Source organism: Triplophysa dalaica, chromosome 10 (genome assembly GCF_015846415.1).
Source record: "Triplophysa dalaica isolate WHDGS20190420 chromosome 10, ASM1584641v1, whole genome shotgun sequence".
NCBI classification, from domain to species: Eukaryota; Metazoa; Chordata; class Actinopteri; order Cypriniformes; family Nemacheilidae; genus Triplophysa; species Triplophysa dalaica.
Genome location: NC_079551.1, coordinates 21700809 through 21720774, shown reverse-complemented (window position 1 = coordinate 21720774; position 19966 = coordinate 21700809). Strand labels below are relative to the sequence as shown.

General features: G+C 37.7%; 1 long non-coding RNA gene across 4 annotated transcripts in view; it reads right to left on the bottom strand.

Annotated features, from left to right (window-relative positions):
- Positions 1-5126: 5126 nt before the first annotated feature.
- The window catches only part of LOC130429804 (uncharacterized), a 112715-nt gene continuing 97875 nt past the window's right edge, over positions 5127-19966 (bottom strand). For 3 of the 4 annotated variants that reach the window (XR_008907692.1, XR_008907691.1, XR_008907693.1), the window contains exons 4-6: positions 16111-16199; positions 12662-12770; positions 5127-7442 (exon numbers count right to left, since the gene is read on the bottom strand). This is a non-coding gene — a long non-coding RNA (uncharacterized LOC130429804). The remainder of the gene's footprint in view (positions 7443-12661; positions 12771-16110; positions 16200-19966) is intronic. The other variant, XR_008907690.1, reaches the window with a different exon arrangement.

Here is a 19966-nt window from a genome sequence, read left to right as displayed (position 1 = left end):
CCACTGCGACATTTCTCAAAATATCTTATTTTGTCTCACACAGAAGAAATAGTCATATAAAGATTTGAACAACATGACGGTGAAGAAATAATGAAAGAATTCCTTCTAAACAATCCCTTGAAGATGCTGTCACTGTAGGCAGCTCCCTGGCCTTCACAAAAACCTTCAGAATCCATTACAACCGTGCTCAAAGAAAAAAATGGTGGATGGCAAATGGATTGTTTTACCCGAAAATTTACTCAATGCAATTCTTCTATAGCCAAAACAAATGGAATCCTGGTCTTCACATTTTACAGTTTCTACCCATCAGGAGTTGACATAAGTGAGGTTGAGCTTGTGCCACCTTAAATTACATTTGATGCCCACTATATTTCTGGTGCATTTAAAATGTAAAGTTCTAAAGCATTCATTCTAAAACGACTTATCCATGACAATTCTCATGCAGTCATGCGATCGGCCCACGTGAATCAAGTAGCATCTTGTCATTAGGTTATTTTTCCCCACCTCCATCGAGCATGCCGCTGCTTAGATGGAGCGATTATGTATGCGAAAACATTCCCGATTGTCAAGGCCTGTGATAAAAAAGCCAGACTTAGTGGGTGTTCTCATGTTTAATCCTGGTCTGTTGGTAAAGCTAGTACAGACGACTGGCTGGACCAGTCTCTCCACTCTGTGCTATCTAGAGCACCTTCTCCATGAGGGTGTTCGCAAGACCCGCGGGAAAAACATCCGATCGCTTTACAAAACAGAGAGGAAGACAGCAGCGGAAGATAAGGGTTGGGTAGTGTTGTGTATGCTGAGAGTTGAATTCCGACTGCATTTCAACGCCCTAAAGTATAAAACAAATGGCAGAGGAAATCCCTGCCCATGTTGTGACCGCCTTTAAGCCATTGATAAGTGATGCCAAAGGACATCTGAGGAATTTAGACGCGTTCAGGTACATGCATTGGGCGGCACGCTGCTAAGACACAGGAAGTTTTGAGATGTTGCCTTAACAGCAGTATTGGGGCGTTACCATTCCAGTCAACCGCATCTACCGCCCACAGGTGTGTGTGTGTGTGTGCGTGCGTACACGTCTGGAAAGTGGTTGTTTCAGATGGCAGGTGAGCGGGACGTGTCGGGGGGGTTAGATACCTGTTTTGTGACCCTGACTGCTTTTTAAAATGAGCATTTTCCATTACTTCACATTCGAAGGTGCTGACTGTCAAAGAATTTTCAGGGTTCAGTTTAAAAGCATTCGTGACATAATGTCAGTTATCACAGAGAAAACTTTATTCTTATTCACTGTGATGTACTTTTATCTCTTTGTGTGGTGTTCAGATCTGTAGGACTTTTTTATGTGATTCATTGTTTTTTTCAACACAAGACATTAAATAAATTTTGTTTTTACACATAAAGATATCATAGATTTTTATTTAGTACATGTTCACATATCTTTTAATAAATGTGATGAGGAAAATGACAAATATAAAGCACATCTGCTGTCATTAAATATACAATTAAAGTTTTTTTTTGTGGCTTAGTAAATTCATTTTTACCCCTGAACTTAAAACATGAACAAAATTACAATAGTTTACACAAATAACAATAATACTAGATGCGGCAAGGCTTTTGAATTGTGAAAGAGCTTGAATATTTGTTAAAACACTTTATTTCTCTTAAACAGAAAATTGCAATTCTTGTTTACAATAATGTGCTTTTCAAGCTGTAAAGTTTACTGTAAAGTTAACTCTTAAATTAATCTTCCTCTTTCTCGTCTCCTTGCATGTAAAATATCCAGCCTGAATTTTGTAACTATTTTACGAGGCACATTTTCTATTTTTATTCAAAGTGTATTGAACAAATAGGTACGATACTTCGAAAAAAGGAAAGCGTGAAACCCCACCTCTAAACTTAACCATCACAGGTGTAAAAGCAGGTCATGCAAAAACTTAACAAAAATTTGAAGTTCTTTTTGGCTTTAGTTTTTTCTTGTACAGCTGATGCAATGCAAATTTTGTAAAAAGCGCTATAAAGCTAATATTGACTTGACTTTAACTTAGCATTTTAAATGTATTTATCAAATGTATTTTAAAGCTTTGCAAACAAATGGCAATAAGCCAAATAATGTAATATAATAAAATAAAGTAAAATAAGCAGAAAATGGAACATTCTGGCCATGGGGTGATTCAGCTATGCTGTGAAGTCACTTCTAGTCAAGAGTTGTTTGTTTGGTCAATTTAGTCTGTGATTTATCCATTAGCTGGAATTCTCTGTTGACTCTCTGGATTCTTATCAGGCTTCGGGTTCTGTTTGCTCCTGATTTTTCATGCGATTGCTCAAAGATCTACTTTCCATGCCTGCTCTTAAGCTGTTTGTGTGCCAAAGGTGCCTAATGTCATCGACATCTTGATTTTCTTTGAAAATCCTATTTTAATTTTTATATTCATAGTTCAACTACTTGGGCACATCATGTCAAACTTCATAACATGGCATCCTAGTGCCTTGGATAATTTGATTTCCAACACTGTCATCTTAGCCCTCTCAAGTCTTAAAATATTCCACATCCAGTTCGCAGATGTTGTCCCAAAGTTAAAGCTCACATGCGGCACAGCTGCGTAATTAAAGCACCCATCATTTAAGAGGCTTGTATCATAACGCTTATTATTTAAGATGATATCCGTCGATAAATAAACCCCTCTCTAAATATAAAGTTTGTGAATCATGAAACACTTGTAAATATTCCACTGAAATCCCTTTAAAATAATCCACACCGTGGCAAATGAAAAGATTCATTATAAAATCATCAGCTTTGGGATTTTTTTGCTTACGCTGTAATATAAGCGGGTGTCAAGGAGCGTCAGTCGGCGCGCGTGTTCTTTATGCTAATTTGCGTGTCGTTTTATATTTCGGTTGAACTGACATCATTAAGAAAGCAGTAATCCCGGCAGAAAAATAAACAGATCACAACTCCACTAAGAGTCTAAATTTGTGTAATGTGCAGGATGATCTGTCTCAGGACAAATTAAACAGATCCCCAAAACGCTGGAAAAGCGTTAAAAGGAAAACCAGATAATTTGGTTAAGAGACATATAATATAAGTTGTCTCGAACGAGACGGTTTGCGTTTCAGCCTTGCGGTGTGTGTGCCGAGAGGCCTCGGCCCAGGCCGTGTTTGAGGAAAGATTATCTTGACAAATTGGATAAACATCTTCTGCATGACAGGATGCTGACGGAAGATCGGCTCTATGCGTGCACACCTGGTGATAGTTTGCTTAGTGTGCGAGCGCGGTGTTCAGCGGCGATCTCCTGCTCGGCCTGCCATGGGGTTTGTTTATCCGAAACAGGTAACAACAGGCATGCGAGGCCCAGAGCTTTCCAAAACACACCGTGCGGGTTTCCAAGTAGCTCGGTCAGTACGTCTATGTGTCTGTCAGAGAAGTGTAAAGAATTTAAAGAGGTGTACACTATTTTTTTTTAAGTAGAGTCTAAGTAAAGCATTGTTTTTGGATGTTAAAGTGTTGCCAAATGATCTCATCCTTGCATGTGATGTGTCCATGAAAATGGTCACTTTTTCATTTAATGTTAAAATGCCTAATCTTATGGCAGTCTGATCAAATATTTGCTAAAAACTGCTGAAAATGGAGGGTCAGGGACATTGGTATCAACATTTCCATGCAGTGCTATAATACAGAACTAATACATCTCATATTAAAAACAACCCAGAGATGGAGTGGGTGGCAAGTCAAGCCCAAAGCAATAGGTGAAAGAGCAGGTGAGAGTTGGCCTTTCTCTCTCTCTCTCTCTCTCTCTCTCTCTCTCGCTCACTCTACATGGCCTGTTTCCACGCTCATCCGTCAGCACAGGTGAACTGGGCGAGCATGAAACACTATCATAGGAATGATTGTGTTGAAAAACCAGCCACTCTCTCAGAGCAGACTGTGTCTCGCTTCTATCCACAACAGGACACCTTTTCAACCCAAGATCATGGGCGAAAAAAGAACAAAAGCCAAAGATTTCATGAGAAGAGAACATAATAGCTGGTTCCCACTATTCTTACATGTTTGTCCCCTATATATGCTGGAAGACATTTTACACACATAATAAACCCTAATAAAAATTATTCCTTGCTTTTTTGAAGTAGAACTTTAAAGCTCATTTCAACTTAACATTTAAAGTTTAAATAAATTGAAATTGCTCAACTTATTTTGTGTGTTAAAGAAATGCTTTGTAAAGTTGATTGTACACAATGTTAAACAGTTTAGATATAAAAGACTATTATTTATAGACTATAAAATATTATAATTCTTCTTAAAAACTACATGTATTGAGACTTTGCATGAGTTTCACAAGAAACGTGGCTTGTATGTAAGCAGTTGTATAGCAAACTATATGGTATTGTACTGTATTTCACATCCAGCTGCTTGGCAAAGTAAAGCCCTAGAGTTGAATATACAATGTCCCACTTATCACATGGCTACTTGCCACAAAAGTAAACAATTGAACTACAAAATATTTTATTTTATTTGTAGCAAATTCATCTTGGCGTGAGAAAATAAAGAGCAGAATGATACATCAAACATATAAGTAATATAATAATAATATGCTATTTTATAATATAATAAAAAACGATCTGAGAATAACAGACAACCAATGGTGTCTTTAGGAAAATAACCGTTAAACTATAAAGTCAACTAAAACTCTTTTGTTAACATCTGCCTCTAAAAACTGTTGGGGCCCTCTTATCTTAATATACACATGGAACACGTCAACATGACATCACGTCAACTTAAACTATATTTCTAACCGTCATGCACCTGCCAGGGATAACAGGTGACCGGTCATCTGTTATACCTCTCAAATGAGCTCATAGTTTTATTAATTTTTATGTTTGATACTATTACCAGTATGAACTTTTAATATTTAAAGAGATCATTAATTATTTATACAATATAATTTGGCTCTGACTGCAGTAAAGCCTTGAATGCAGCATAAAAGCAGTCACATGTAGCCATACTGTTGATTATTCATATAAAGTATGGTTCAGTTAGTTAATTTTACTTAATGTGAAGTGTACAGTGTTGGGTTTGGCTGAAATATTTGCTACCACAATAACACACAAACACTAACATGGTAAACACACAGCAATTTAATGAAAGTTATTACAAAGACACAAATACATCTCTCGAAGGCCAGCCCATCGGATTAGATTATATTTGACCCTTGACAACAAAACCAGTTTTATGGGTTAATTTCTCGAAATTGAGATTTTAAAATAATCTGAAAGATGATGAATAAAGCTTTCTACTGATGTATGGGTTGCTATGATAAGACAATAAATGGCAGAGATACAACCATTTAAAACTATGTAATCTGAGAGTGCGAAAAAATCAAAATATTGAGAAAATGGCCTGTGTAGTTGTTCATCAGATGTGCTGGAAGGCCAACCACTCACAAAAATAACATTTTTTATATATTTAGGGTAGGAAATAATTCAAAATATCTTCATGGAACATGATTAATATCCTAATGATTTTTTTTCATCAAAGACAAATCAATCATTTTGACCCATACAATGTATTTTGGGCCAGGGTTAAAAAAAATTAAAACACATTTGCTTTTTTAACACCTAATCTCATTTCAAAGACAGCATTGTAGAATGTAAGAATGTGCCATTTTCCTGCCAAAACAGGAGTTACATACAACAACCTTGCTAATGCCAAATAAAAAAATCCTGTCTCTAGAAAAATGCTTTACACAAATTTACAGCTCAAATAACGCGCAAGCATTAACATAAACGATTCAACAAGAACACAAGCTTCATATTTCTGCATTGCCTCATAAACTCCCATTGTAAATGCATGTGCGTTTATTCTGCTATTCTTCTGCTTGATAACCAGTTTTCTATCTTCTATACTGACGAGGAACATGGGCGTTATAAGCTGTCCTGCGCTCACAGAGAATACATACGGATACTGTATCTTAAAAAGTGAGACAGGTGGATGGACCTTTCAACTCTGTCCTGAGGGAACTGTCTGGGTTTGATTGATCATGTCCAGCGTGGCACCTAAGATCACCTCTCCCTCTTTGTAGTTGGAAAATCACTGGAAGGAGATACCATTACCAGCGTTCACTCATTCACTCCATCTCAAACAATAAGCCCTGTACAGTGAGCTCCACATGGACATTATCATCACGGCTTGATCAACGTGCATCACAGTTTGCATGGTGACTGTTGGGTAACCCATGTGTAGAACAGTCCATAAATATGGCAATAATTCAGTTATTGTTTCGTTTAATTAGGTGTACTTCAGGTTTTGTGAAGCACATGTTTGTCTGTTATCCTCAACAGTTTGACCGTCAACACACTGCTCCGCTCCAAGCAATGTAGGCTGACTGTTCCTCACTAAAAAGAATCCCCAAGCAAATTCACGTGTGAAAATGTGTGAGAGGATCCACTAATCAAGTCACAAAGCGGCCGGAATACAAGCGTGGAGAAAATACTAGGCAGGCTGCATAAAAGCCCTTTGTACGTCGCCCTGTTTCTCTTTTTCTCTCCGAGTGTATCATAGCTGACATTTCCACTCTCATTAGAGAGATTCCATGAATGGGAGCACAAGGATGGCGTGGGTGACTGACAGGGAAGCATGGAGAAAGTTTTTCCCTGCATGGTTTATCTCACAAGAGCTTGCGGCCACATTCCTCTCTAATGGACATAAAAGTTCTGTTTTGGGTCCAGTTGGATCATGAGACAGCTCGACACACCCAGTGTAAGCCACTGCAATAAAGCAAGCATGCAACAAACCAAACAGAAGCCCTTAAGAACCAGATGACATGAGTGACATTGGCCATGCAACAAATTAAATAGCTTTGGATCGAAGTATCCACCAAACGCATGATAAAAATGCATAAATGTAAAAGTGAGGTCGTAACTACAGTACCAATGGGAATCAGAGAATGAAGGTCACATGATATAATAAAGTGCTTTTTTCATTTTATTAAGAAATTTGCTTATTTAACACATAAAATATAGTATTTTTGAAATCAGCATTGTAGAATCATTCCAGAGGCCGGTATTATAGGTGATACATTTAATTATATTGCCCCTTCTGTTTTTCCTAGTGGCAAGTCAAGGATTTAGTTAAGAGATATCCATAGCATCTTAAAAAAGAGCTTTAAAATAAACAATTAACTTTTTTCAGCACATCTATTGCAATTCCAAAAAGATTATCCCATGAGACAGTTTCTGATTGAAAGTGATCAGAATTGGAGACCATATGTTGGTTAAATCACTCCCATGACTGTCTTTTAGATTTTGGATTGAATTCAATCTTTGTGTTTGGAGATTGTGTGAATTTGGCTCCGGTCTTCTGTCTCTGCATTTACAAAAAGAGCCCAAAACTCCATCTGGGAAATCAACTGGAAGCAGAAGGCACAAAAACCATTCCTGACCGATGTAGTGGACTGTGGAGAGAAGAAACCAGATTTATGCTTAATAGCTTGGTCAATGTACACAAACTCAACAACAGATTCAATTTTACACGGTTAAATGAGCACAATCTGAAAGAAAAAAATCACAAATTTACATCATTTGTATGAATTAGCTAAGATAGTTACGCATTCCCGTGAGATTGTTTTAGCTAATTTATATAAAGTCGTGTGATCTTATTGGTGCGTTCTCTGTTTTTGTCCCTGTGATGGTATGGTTTATGGGCGGGGTTTCATTCAACTTTTTTTCTAATAATCATTTTTTGGATGATTCACATGATCGCCACCTCGTAAAATAGTAATGTTTCCTGTGAGATCTGGTTGAAATAACAACCAAGCTAGGTTCACGATAAAACCAAAATGTTCCTTTTGCTAAGTTAATCATCTAATATAAAAGTAAATATTTTGTCCTATTTGCTGTGATATTTCATCCTCCATAATCTCTGGCCATTATTGCAAATTCTTGACCCCAATAACAGACAAATTAATTTCATAGAAAGAATAGTGCTTCTGTAACACAGAACTTAATAAAGCAACACTTTTCATATACATTTTAAGCCTTTATTTTTTATTGTAACTTATTTGAACGGATATGATTATTTGCAATATAGTGTGAAACAAATTTTCAATGTACTTCCGAAACCTCAGATGTCCAATTTAGCAATTGTTCTGGAAATTCTGTACTTTAAATGTATCATTAAATGTCAAAGTTGACAAGCACTTTTAACTACTTTTTAATTGTTATATAATGACAAACATAAAAGGTGAAGAATAGTAATGATTTATTTAAAAAAACCAAATATGGAGATACAAGTTTTCAGAAGGACAGCACCGATATGCAAAGATAAAAGAGACAGCACAAAGACTTCTCTGAACACTGAACTCATTTAATTCACATTAACTTCTGAATTGTAAAATTGTTGTAGGAAAAATAGGAAAGTACTGATAATGTTCTGCCATGTAATGTTTATTTCCACAAATGCTAAAGCTCAACTCAATGCAATGAAAAATTCAAAACACAGGTTATAATTTATTATTATGGTTATTCAATACAGTGTACAAATTGTTATGGTTAAGTATTTTGTTGACTGTAAATTTCTTAGAGATCATTTTATAGTTTAAAAATACATTTAAAAATCTGTTAGTGGGAAGGTTACATTGTTCTAAAAACAGCTGAGCTACTATAAAAAAAATGTTATGTTTATCTTTAAATCAAACACTGGGTGCAAGCAGAGTTTCTAGATGACTTGTTGCTGTTGTCCATTTTAAGTTCAAGTTACTGTATCAGAGTCCAGACGTCCCCCATTCATACAGTTCGTATGGCCACGCCAGAAGGCAAGTAGTCCTCGGCAGCCCAGATATCATCTAGCGACTACAAAGATTCCTGTGACATGCTATTCTCTGAGCGACTGATTTAACCGTCTCCGGGGAGAAAGACACAATGCTAATTTTGAAAGAGTGATACCTTGCCTTACCAACACAGGTTTCCCCCCACATTATTTTATTTTGTTATATTTAAAATAATAAACACCAGGGTTGATTAAAGTGTCAATAAAAATGATAAAAACCAAACAATCCACATTCTCTATGCAGAAACAAAACCAAAAGCAAGCACTTATGTCTCAAAACAAAACTCCGATCTGCCAATGCTCCTGTCATTACAGTTTGCTGCTGTGAGAGTTTTTAAAGGACTAAACAATTCCTCAGTCAAGAGCAGACAGTCATCCTGTGTGGGCTCTTATGAAGTCTGCACTGTTCACATCGTCCTACCCCATGGAGGCTGTAAGAATATGCCCAGTCATCACGCCAATGAAGGGACTCATGAATCAGTTTCTAGTGGCTCCTCCTGGCCCCTATAGTGACACTTTTCAGTGAAATATCACTGTCCACCATTTTAAGCGGCAATGGCTATATGATGATGTCTTGGTTTGTGCTTAGTCAACGATGGAATCAATAGTTTGTACTATTGTAGACTCATTTGCTATATTCGACCTACAGCATTAATCTTTTTTTTTTTCAATAAAGCCAATAAACTTTACAAATGTTCATTTCAGATATAACATAGATAGCATATATGGGTCATATTTGTAATTTCTTATGTTAAATCACATCCATGAATGATTATTTGTTTTTGGTAAAAATAAAAGTACCTAAAAGAAAATTACATGGATGAACAAGCATTTTTATCTTGTATAAATATAACTGTTGAGACGTTACAAAAAACAATTGAACCATTTTGGAATCAAAAAATTAAAATTTCAATATCATTTCAAGCTGCAGATCATACGCTTTGCCTCTCTATCACCATCTCTTTCACAAACATAAGGTAGCTTTACATTTATATGCTCAGTTACTTTTTATTTTTGAACCCTCAAATTTTCAGTGTTAAGGCCAGAAAAAATTATCGCCAAATTCTTTCAGTGACAAGTGATCATTGAAAACTGCTTTACTATAGTTTTCACTCCAGGTTGGATGACTCGGTCCAGTTCAATTTTGATTTAATTCCTATCTCATGCATGAAACTTTTTGCCTTTGCTTATGCAAATCATACTGGGGTCTACATGAGCCTCAAAAAAAAAAAAAAATGGTAATTTTTCACTTACATTTATAAGTATTTGTGTTCTCTATGAGTCGATCCTACAACCTTGCCACTGGTAATGCAATCCTTTACCAATTTATCTACATCAACAAGGTTTTAGGGTTTTATTCTTCCAGCACAGGGTTTTTGATGCTTTTGATAAATGCGTAAATTTAAATTTAACAGTTGACCGAAAGAACGGCCGGTCAAAGCCATGTTGACTCTTTGTAAATTGAAAGTGTTTAAAGGATCCTTTAAACGTCTCTCTGATGTTCTTTCATTGACAGAGACAAGACGAACAACAGGTTCAGTCCCCTTCCCCCATCACCGCCCAAAAGCTCAGGGAAAGCTCCATCTGAGGAGGTACCTATCTGTTCCCTTCTCATTTATATAATGTCAGGTCACGGATGAAATTGAGTCTTACACGGGGGATTGAAGTTTTAATTCAGGCTCTGCGCTTTGGGGCTTCGGCACGGCCCTTTCCACCCACTCAACACCCAATCAATTAACGGAGAAAGAGACTTCCTGTTTCCTCAAGTCTGACGGAGAAACGAAAAACGGCAACTTACAGCTGTTGTTTGCTCGCATTTAAATATGTATGAAATACCCACAAAACATTCCAGATAACAGACACGAACGCTAGCAGTCACATCACAGATGTATGCTAAATAGGATTATGAGCGTCAATATCAGTTTGCATATCTGCCCGTCATCCGCGCAACGCGTTTCTGCTGTATCTGCAGCCCGGGGCTACGGGATCAGATGTTTGTCAACATGCCGCGGTTCCACTGCACATCTGTCAGGCGGAGCAACGTACCAACCGCCTCTTTCTATCTGCCATGTACCAGAACTTTCACCTCGGATGACTGACATCCAATAAGACTAAGAAATTACAGAAGATATAGAACATTAAATGATTCGGATGAGTGGCCTGTGCTTGATATGTCACAGTAAACACGATGAAAGGTAAGCAAAAGTGACTTTTGAGTTTAAATGATGATTCACTTTGAATTTCTATATTTGACCTCACACGAGATGAACATCTTGCTGACAACATTGGATGCCGCCACATTTCCACGGCAACTTCTACGGTAATGCCGTGCCTTTGTTTGGCAGAAGCTTTGCACCGAGTGGGCAGCGAGTGTAAAGGACTGTTTGTTGGGAGGGGTGTTTGGTTGGCTTGTAACCGTGTTTGACCCCTTGCCGGGCCATGGCTAATGCAAGTGTGGGCTAGTGAATGGACAGAGGTCAGTGCCCAGTGACACATGACCTGCCACGGTTAATTCCAGTGCAACAATAGATCCGGCCCTGCCGGGAGATCATCCCATTACACCTCCGTGCCAAATTAATTGTTTGTTTTCATGGGCTGTTCGCAGGCTGACCCCACGGTCAACTCGCTTTAATAACATTTGATGTTAACCTGGGAAATGTAGGATGCGATGCAGCTCTAGATGGAGCATGGGTTGGTCGGTTTGTCGGGGCCTTGACGTCCACTTGATCACAAATGGACTCAGTCCAAAAAAAGTCAGTCACGTGAGTTAATATCATTTCTCACAAAAAGTACTTGAAGTGTAACCGCAAATGCCAGAATGGCCAAATATGAACGTAGATGGAAGAAAAGGGAAGCTGGGAAGCGGTGGAAGATGATGGAGACCAGCATTGCACAACACTTTGTGTTTAAATAAAGAGAGCGGTGAATGCAGAGAGTACAGCGTTGGCCTCGGAGCTTCGAGAGAAAGAGAGAGAGTGGGTAATGTGACAGAGTTTCAGCACCGCAGGGCTGCTACATTGATACTCTATAAGACTTCTCCTGTTACACCTTCTCTGTGTTGTATTCTAATGATAGGTTCTACATTAAGATTAATTATGACTCATATACTGTCTTCATTTACATACAATACATTTACACACTACACATTATCTTTCATCCAATCACCTTACCCGGTGTATCTGGTGCAAATGATGGGTCGCAAAGGATCTCTCTCTATAGAATGCAACAGTGGTCACATACTTTAAAAGCTCTATTGGTTACAGAAACATTATTACTTTTAATAAATTTCCAAACGTTCAAATACAAATCTTAATGATCAAATAATTAAATAAAAACAACAAAATCAGTAAAATCTAAAACTTTTATTTAAAACAAAAAGAGAGAAGCCAGACAAGAGTTGTTGGCTATTATTAACCACAAAAACAAAAACATAATAAATAATTATTAAAAAAGCAATTTAAATTTGGAGGACAGGTCACCCCCAAAAAAACAAAAAGATATTATATAAAAGAAATGATATACTATCCCTTTAATAGATTATAAAACAAAAACAGTAAATCTAGGAGCTGAAATAAAGATTAAAAGCATAAAATCTCTCAAAAAAATAAATAAAGCAAAACAATCCACAAACGTTTTAAAGCATTCTTTTTATTGCTTATAGGGTGTATCAAACAAACAACACGACCTTGTGGTTTCAAAAGATTATAAGGATTTTTTGGAAGACCATCTATCATCTTACATTATATAAAAATCCTCACTTCGTTCACACAGAACAAAATGACTATATATATATACATTATACAGCAAACACGATTATTTAAACACCGATCCAAGGCTTGCATTCACCTTGAGGTCAAAGTTGATGACGCCTGCAGGGCTGACCCTCCCGTAGGTGACCTGTAGGTGAAGCGTTGCAGGCACATGGAGCCACGGCTTCGGACAGAACCTGCAACACCTAAAACAAATACTGTGATTAGAAATCTGAGCAGCTCTGAGAGTGATGGAGGTGATATCTCTCACTATCACTCAAGTTATTTGCATTTAAAAGCCTATAGTTTAGACTGCAAATACTAGTTTTGGGTCTATTGTGGCCAATGGAGGGGGGCTGGACAGTTGATAATAGTAACATTTAGTAAATGTGATGTGTATTTCTATAGAACATTTATAGGAGACACCATCATTATATTTTATTTTATTTTTTTAGTTTTGCACATTTTTCTGCATAACATGCAGATAACATGGATACCTTGAAAGGCTTTAAGCCAATTTGGTTAGAAGCATCTGCCAAATGCATAAATGTGAATCTGAATATGTGCATGCAGTGTAATGTATCGGGACAGTATTCAACAAGGAGTCAAATCTGGCGTGCTCCAAAACGCTCGAGTATGTTTAGTAAATTAAGAAGCCTGGAATTTTCTCATAATTGCCCATTTTATCATTTTGTTACAGGGAGCTTATTCTGAAGGGGTTCCCAATGTGATTTATGAAATACAATTAAGCGTGAATTATTTCAGCGCCTCGTCGCCTGGCCGCGTGTTTCTGCCACTCTTCGCTGAAATAATATGTAAATACTGTTAACCAATTAGAAAAATAGTGATGAACAGGAAGGAAGAATTCTTAATCACTGGTTCGTGGATTTCGTACACCTCCAATAAATATTCCAGGGACTTCCCTCCCATCAGCTCTATTTTTAAAGTCGACTGCGAAACGGTGTCCAACTGATACAGAAGCTCATTTTGTGGAGCGCGTTTAAAGAGATACTGTTGCTGCAGAGATTGGACGCGCCGCACAAGCCAGTTCCTCTTTGTCAAACAAAAGGCACTAATGAAGTGGATTTCTTTTTCAGGCGTACTAATTGCTTATTTAAGATTATCACAATTTTTGGTGGGTCAGAAAGGGACTGTTCATTTTAATGTTGCTATAAACAGTCACATTAATACTGTACACAAATAATCAGCAATGAGTACTTATTTCAGTATGTCTTTAGCTGTGCTTGCTAAATTAAGCGTAACTGTTTATCATTACCCAAACTTAGAAATTTTGAACAAAACCCTGATTTAAACTACAATCTGTAAATCCTGTTGAAATAAAAGTGACAATGTATATTTTATTATGCAATATTGCAGTCTTTAATAGCTTATCACTGTGATGGGTCGTTCTCTTTTTCAAAATCATGTGCCCTCATGATCTTTAAACTAAATATAAAAATGCATGTCCGCCCTCTAGTGGCTATCCATCTCCGATGACATCAGTTAGACGGCTTGGGTGGAGCATTCGTTAACTCCTCCTCCCAGTCTGCTGTCAGTTCCATTTTTAAATGCAGAGGTGTTTTAATAGACTGTTTTAAGCAGCAACAACAAAAACAAACAAACGTTATGTGGCCCAAACATAACTTTCAGTAGATCATCGCAAATAATCAAAGTAGCATTAATTTAATTTAATACAATTAATATAAATAAATGAATATTAATTTACTTTAAATATAAGATATTTTTATATTATAACCAAACACAGACTGTACGTTAACTTCAGACCAGGCGTGTGCGTCTGATGAAACAGTCTAAACATCCATTCGCAATGGAAAACCCCCACTATAAGTCACACCAACTATTTTTCTCATTTTATATTCGGTTTCAATCAGAAATGCATCAGATTATGGAAGTAAAAACATCCTAACTTCAGGTTCACAGGGACTTGCTAAGCTAGTAAATAAAAAATCATTGTTTCAAACGGTGGCCTCACACACCTAACATGACTACACCGGGCACTGTGCGACACGATAAAAGACAATAGAGCGCATTAGAACCTATTATAGTTTTACATTTTGTCCAGACTGGATGCGGGGCGCACGACAATCCTTTTAGGAACAAGCCATTGTCATGCCGCACCGGTCACATCTGGTGTAGACACGTTTTTTTACCCCGATTCACAACATTATCCCTAAAATAATGATTTATAAGTTAATCTGTTGGGTAAAATTTTGTCGTCAAACCTAAATTTGGCATCATTCGATTTTAACACACGGAACAATAATTACGTGAAGAAGCCTGAATTTCATGTTTCAAACAGAGAGGGAGACGGTGAGGCAAAAGTTATGGATTATAGCTTTCAGTGTCAAAGTACTAAACTCTTCAACAGTCCTACGCCATTTGCAACTGAATAACACCTCAACATTGTTCAAACTGCAAACTTGTCTAAGCATTCAGATGTATCTTTTGGTCTTGTCGATGATGAATCAAGTGAGAAATAGAATTACATGCTGAATTAACACAGAATTACAAAGAATTTATAGAAACAGAATATGATACAAGACTTGGGGTTTGTACTTTTGAAATAGGCCAGAAATTACTCTAGCAACCACATAGAGATAAATTTACAACGGTTTCTTACACCATCATACACAAAAATGAATAAAGTATTATTACTTTATTAACTTTTTAAATCATGTATTTAATGTGGATTCACAGAAATTTTATCGAAAGAATTGCACACTTGAGTTTTATACCCACTTTCGGAAGTCTGGCGACAAAGTTCCTCTTCTAGAAATATGGAGGCAATGCCTTGAGGCTTTCCAGTCCCCATTGTGGGTGCTGCCAGCTCTGTTTGGGCCTATTGTTCTCGTCTAATCAGCCGTGGCAAATGTGGAGCCCTCCAGCTCATTACGTATTCGCACTCAGAAGTGACCATGGGAAGTTTTCAGAGGCCCAGGCCTGCATGGGCTGATGAATTACCTGCCTAGATGACACCTAGTGAATCCACACAGTTGCCGTGGCAGTGCTTTCTGATGGGACCGTCAGCTCATCGCTCATCCCGGTGGTCAAACAACCCCCCCTTCTTCCCTACGCCAACGACCGGCTTGAGTTTCACTATTGCTGTCTCGTCTTTCAGCACCTCTGTTCCCCTTCTACACACTCTGTGCTCTGTTTACAAACTCTTGCTAAAGATGGCCGCCCAAACCGGCTTAGACAAGAGCTGTTGGCAGGCAGAGTCTAAAAACTATTATGTATTATAAAGATGAACTGTTACAATATTTTTTGGGATGCTATTAAAGATAAAAGGCCAATAGATCATACCTTATCTTAACTTATCTAAAGCTGGTTATTATTTCATACAGTGGGGGAAATAGGTCACAGAGGTGTTCTGATAAGATTGTAGACAGCATGGAAAACAACAATGCCGTGCTGTTATGGTCGTTTCTGAAGTTGGAGAAGTTCTGGGACCTTATTTTAGAAGGAGCGGGGGGTTGTGGCTGCCAGTTGTACGGGTTAACGTGACAATAATTTAAGTTGACTCACCCATCACATCCTCTAATCCCCTGGATATACTGCACTCATACAGGTGTCCACACAATCCAATTATCACCGCCATGCTTGGAAGAAAAAACCTAGCAAAAAAAAAAAAAACAGAAAGAGAGGAGGGAAGAGTCAAGTCAAACATCTACTGTAATTAAACTTGGCTGAGAATTCATGTATAGTAGATACTTCTGCAATTGTTCATCGCAGACTTTGCAGGTGTGTCCACAGTGGTTAGGAATCTTTTATTGCATGTTCTCAGGCATGCTGCAGTTTATGAATCAGTTCTCTGGTAACAAGTTTTTCTACTCCGGGTTTTTCGAGTAAACCCGTTTTCTTGCCAGGCTTATGTGACACACGTCTGTGTACGTGTGCTTTTGATATCAACTTCCCTTTCATTGTTTTACCTCATTTTCATTTATGATATGTGACACTCAACAAAACACAACAATACAGAACCACAATTGCAGGTTCATTCAGGAAACCTATGATGTCTGAGTCAAGGAAAATTTCATCCGCCCATCTCACAACTTGTAGTACTTGTAGTCTGAAAGCGAGAGTAAAATAATGTCAGTGGGCTGATTTTCAAGCATGTAATGGGCTTTCTTTCTCCTGCTGTTGTTGGAGTAGTGGGCGTGTGTTTCCTTTCCTGTTGGATCCCACTGTTTGCCCCCTATCAGGACAATGACCCTTGGTTCACTCCCCCTTCAAGGAGTATGTTAAAAACTCTAAAAGAGTGTGAGAGAGCTCTTTTAGCAAGCATCTATTGATCCCTCCCAAATACAGTACATGGGTTAAAGTCCCATCCACGCAGATGGTTGCAAGTTTAAAAGACAATCCCACTTCTCCCTTGGATTTATTAATCCAACTATCTTCTAAAACTCTTCAGATAACCTGCTTCACCTTATCCTTTCTTTACTTTCTTAAATTCCTCAGTGGCTTAATGGACTGATCCAGGAGTGTGACAGTGGTACAACACTTTTGTTGACTTTAATTGTGACCTTCTGAAGTTCGTCATTTGTCATTAGAGCGTTGGTGTTTGAATTGTGGTTTGCAGAATATCTTGCCCATTCTTATGGCCGCCTTAAACTTATATCCCAGTTTAGCCCAAAGTAAACCGAGGAATCATTCATTATTCGAAAACAATGGGATGTATGGTCTTAGTCACAATAGCGCTCAGAGGAACATAACAACTGGATAAGCAAACCATGAGTCTTAATTGGTTTGTGCTAAACTGCCATGAGCTAAGTTAATGACAGCAAATATCCTTGTGGGAGTTCTGTTTGAGCCCCGGCAAAAATGATATCGCTCTACAAATATAAACCCACGTCCATGCGGATGGGTTTGACTGTAACCGCACAGCCACGGATGCTAAAGAGACACGAATAGAAATTGGATTTTTGAAGTTTGGATTTGAATCAAAATATGTTTTGTTACATTGGTTTTATAGTGAGACATTGCAAGGGCTTCCCAATTTTCCCACAAGAATGACATTGTTTTCAGGCAATAAGTTATCTTAGGACAGTTTGAAAAGTGAAGAAAAGTTAAAGCAAACTTTTCCTTAAAGCAAACATTTTTTGGGGGAAATGAAAGGAAATATTTCACGAGGACTTGTCACATTCCAAAGCCTCCATCAGATGGTAAATGAGAGGAAGTTGAGAGGGAATCACAAAAGCCCACCATGATCCAGCAAAGACACCCAAACTGAACAGTTTCCCTCTGCCATCACCCTAGAAAAGGAATTTTGTGTGGAATTCCCTCAATTGTAAATTAGAATACATGTTAGAATTGGATTCGGAGGGCTTTCATTAATGCGTGACAGAATGTATCTGGTTTGTGTATCTCTAGAATAAGTAGGAATTTCAGCATCCCCTACCCACTGTTCTATTTAATTTCTGTTATTCTTAAAGTCACCTCTCACTAGTGTACTATACTTGTTTTACAATACAAACATGTATGTCAAAAATGTACAATCAAGTGCTTTTTCTTTTAGGGATGTAATATGAACCTGTTTGGCAGTATGACTATTTCTTCAAATAATAGATACATAATAGTAAAGAACAAGTATCAAGTATCTCTTTAGTCTCTGAATTGTTTGTTTTCCAGTTTACTCAACTGGAACTATACTCTAAAAGAAGCTATATCAATTTATGCTGTTCCTCGTGAACGGACTATTTTTCGTTACGGAGTCAAAAAGAAAGGCCTTGTTTGCTCCCCAACACAAACCACTATTGGAATCTCTGTTTGGCCTTGTTGAATCACTGAGCGCCTCATAGACAGTTTCGCCTTTTGACAAAGTTTAGGGTCATGAAAGAGAAAGAGCTGCCTTGTTTGAGGCATCGGAGTACAGCTGGTCTTCTTTCCTCCAGTAGTTTATTAGACACGGGCCATTAATGAATGGAAGTCGCTGTTACAGTAAGTGACAATTACTCGACTTATCTTGCTCGCCACCAGCAATCTCGCATATCCACCGCTCAACATGGCCATCATAATTTCTCCCATCATAAAGAGGGCTTGTTGGGCAGTGGCAACATCCACAATACCCGTCCTTCAGAGTCAGTTCATGCCATCGCTGACTGTGTTTTCAGGCTTTATCGGGGTACAGTAGCATGTTTTGGCCATTGTGAATGAGAGATACTTATTGAGGGATGCAAATAAACAGGTCCAAGTAGGGTTAAGCCCTTTACAAATGACATGAGAGAAAACTGCACAGCCCTGCCGCTCCTACGGTGCCCATCTCTTGTTTCTAACAGCTGAGAAAAAAAACAAAAAGAATGAAATGTAACCGGTAAACACTGCGAGTTGATCAGGTCTGGGTAGGTATCTCGCCGTGCGAGGTTGTCAAAGGTCGCTGCCTTGATGTAAATTGCGATACCACTACTAGCCGTACTATTATTTCTACTCAGCATGAAAATGTTTTGTTATTAGATGCTCTATCTATATTTACGTCACATAACAAACCCCTGTTATGGTACATTTACTGTATTTGCTCATCACAAATTGCTGGTAAGCTACCACAAAACTAGCAAGAGAAACATTTCGGTGGCATATTAACCATCTGCTTTTCCTTCTTAAGTGATAGTTGGGTATTAAATCAAGATTTAAAAGTGAAAACACAATAGGGTTACAGGCACAGAATTAAACAAATAAAGGTGTGCAAGTGTTGCTAATTCTGTTAACATTTCATCTCGCACATTAAAAATGAATAACTGGCACGCATATCCATCTACAATGACATAACAGTTAACATAACAGACACAACAGTATTTTAATATAATACAACTATATTTTAAGCTCCAACCCAATTAAATAGTTTGTAGCATGTATTTTTACATAGAATAACATCAATTTGTTAAAGCTGAGCCATGACAAAAAATCCTTTGAACAGTGTTGAATTTGTTGTGTGAAGCTGTGACATACACTAGGTTTCACTCCGGCGTGTCTTGATTCAACATGATCTCATGGGAAAACATAATTGACATGGTCATGTACATTCTTACGATGTGACAACACAACTCTCACTGGGGCAACAGCATATCACACAAAAGAAATTGAAAGAATTCATCAGAATTAACCACTAATTTAGTCAAATGTACAATTTGAATCCAGAAAAAAAAGGATTCCATTTTCCATGAACACCATAGTTATTTCCAGGAAGCGTTTCATGTGGAAATGTCAGTTTCACTCAGGTTAATAATATTAGGTTATAACAATCTAAATAAAATAGCTCCCTAACAACATTTTGCATTATTACATTCTACCTTAACGCAATCATTTATTTAATTCATGAACAAATGCAAATGCACACAGCCTTAGAAGACAGATTGTGGGGAGGTTGCTGAGAGACCCTGCAGGAGTG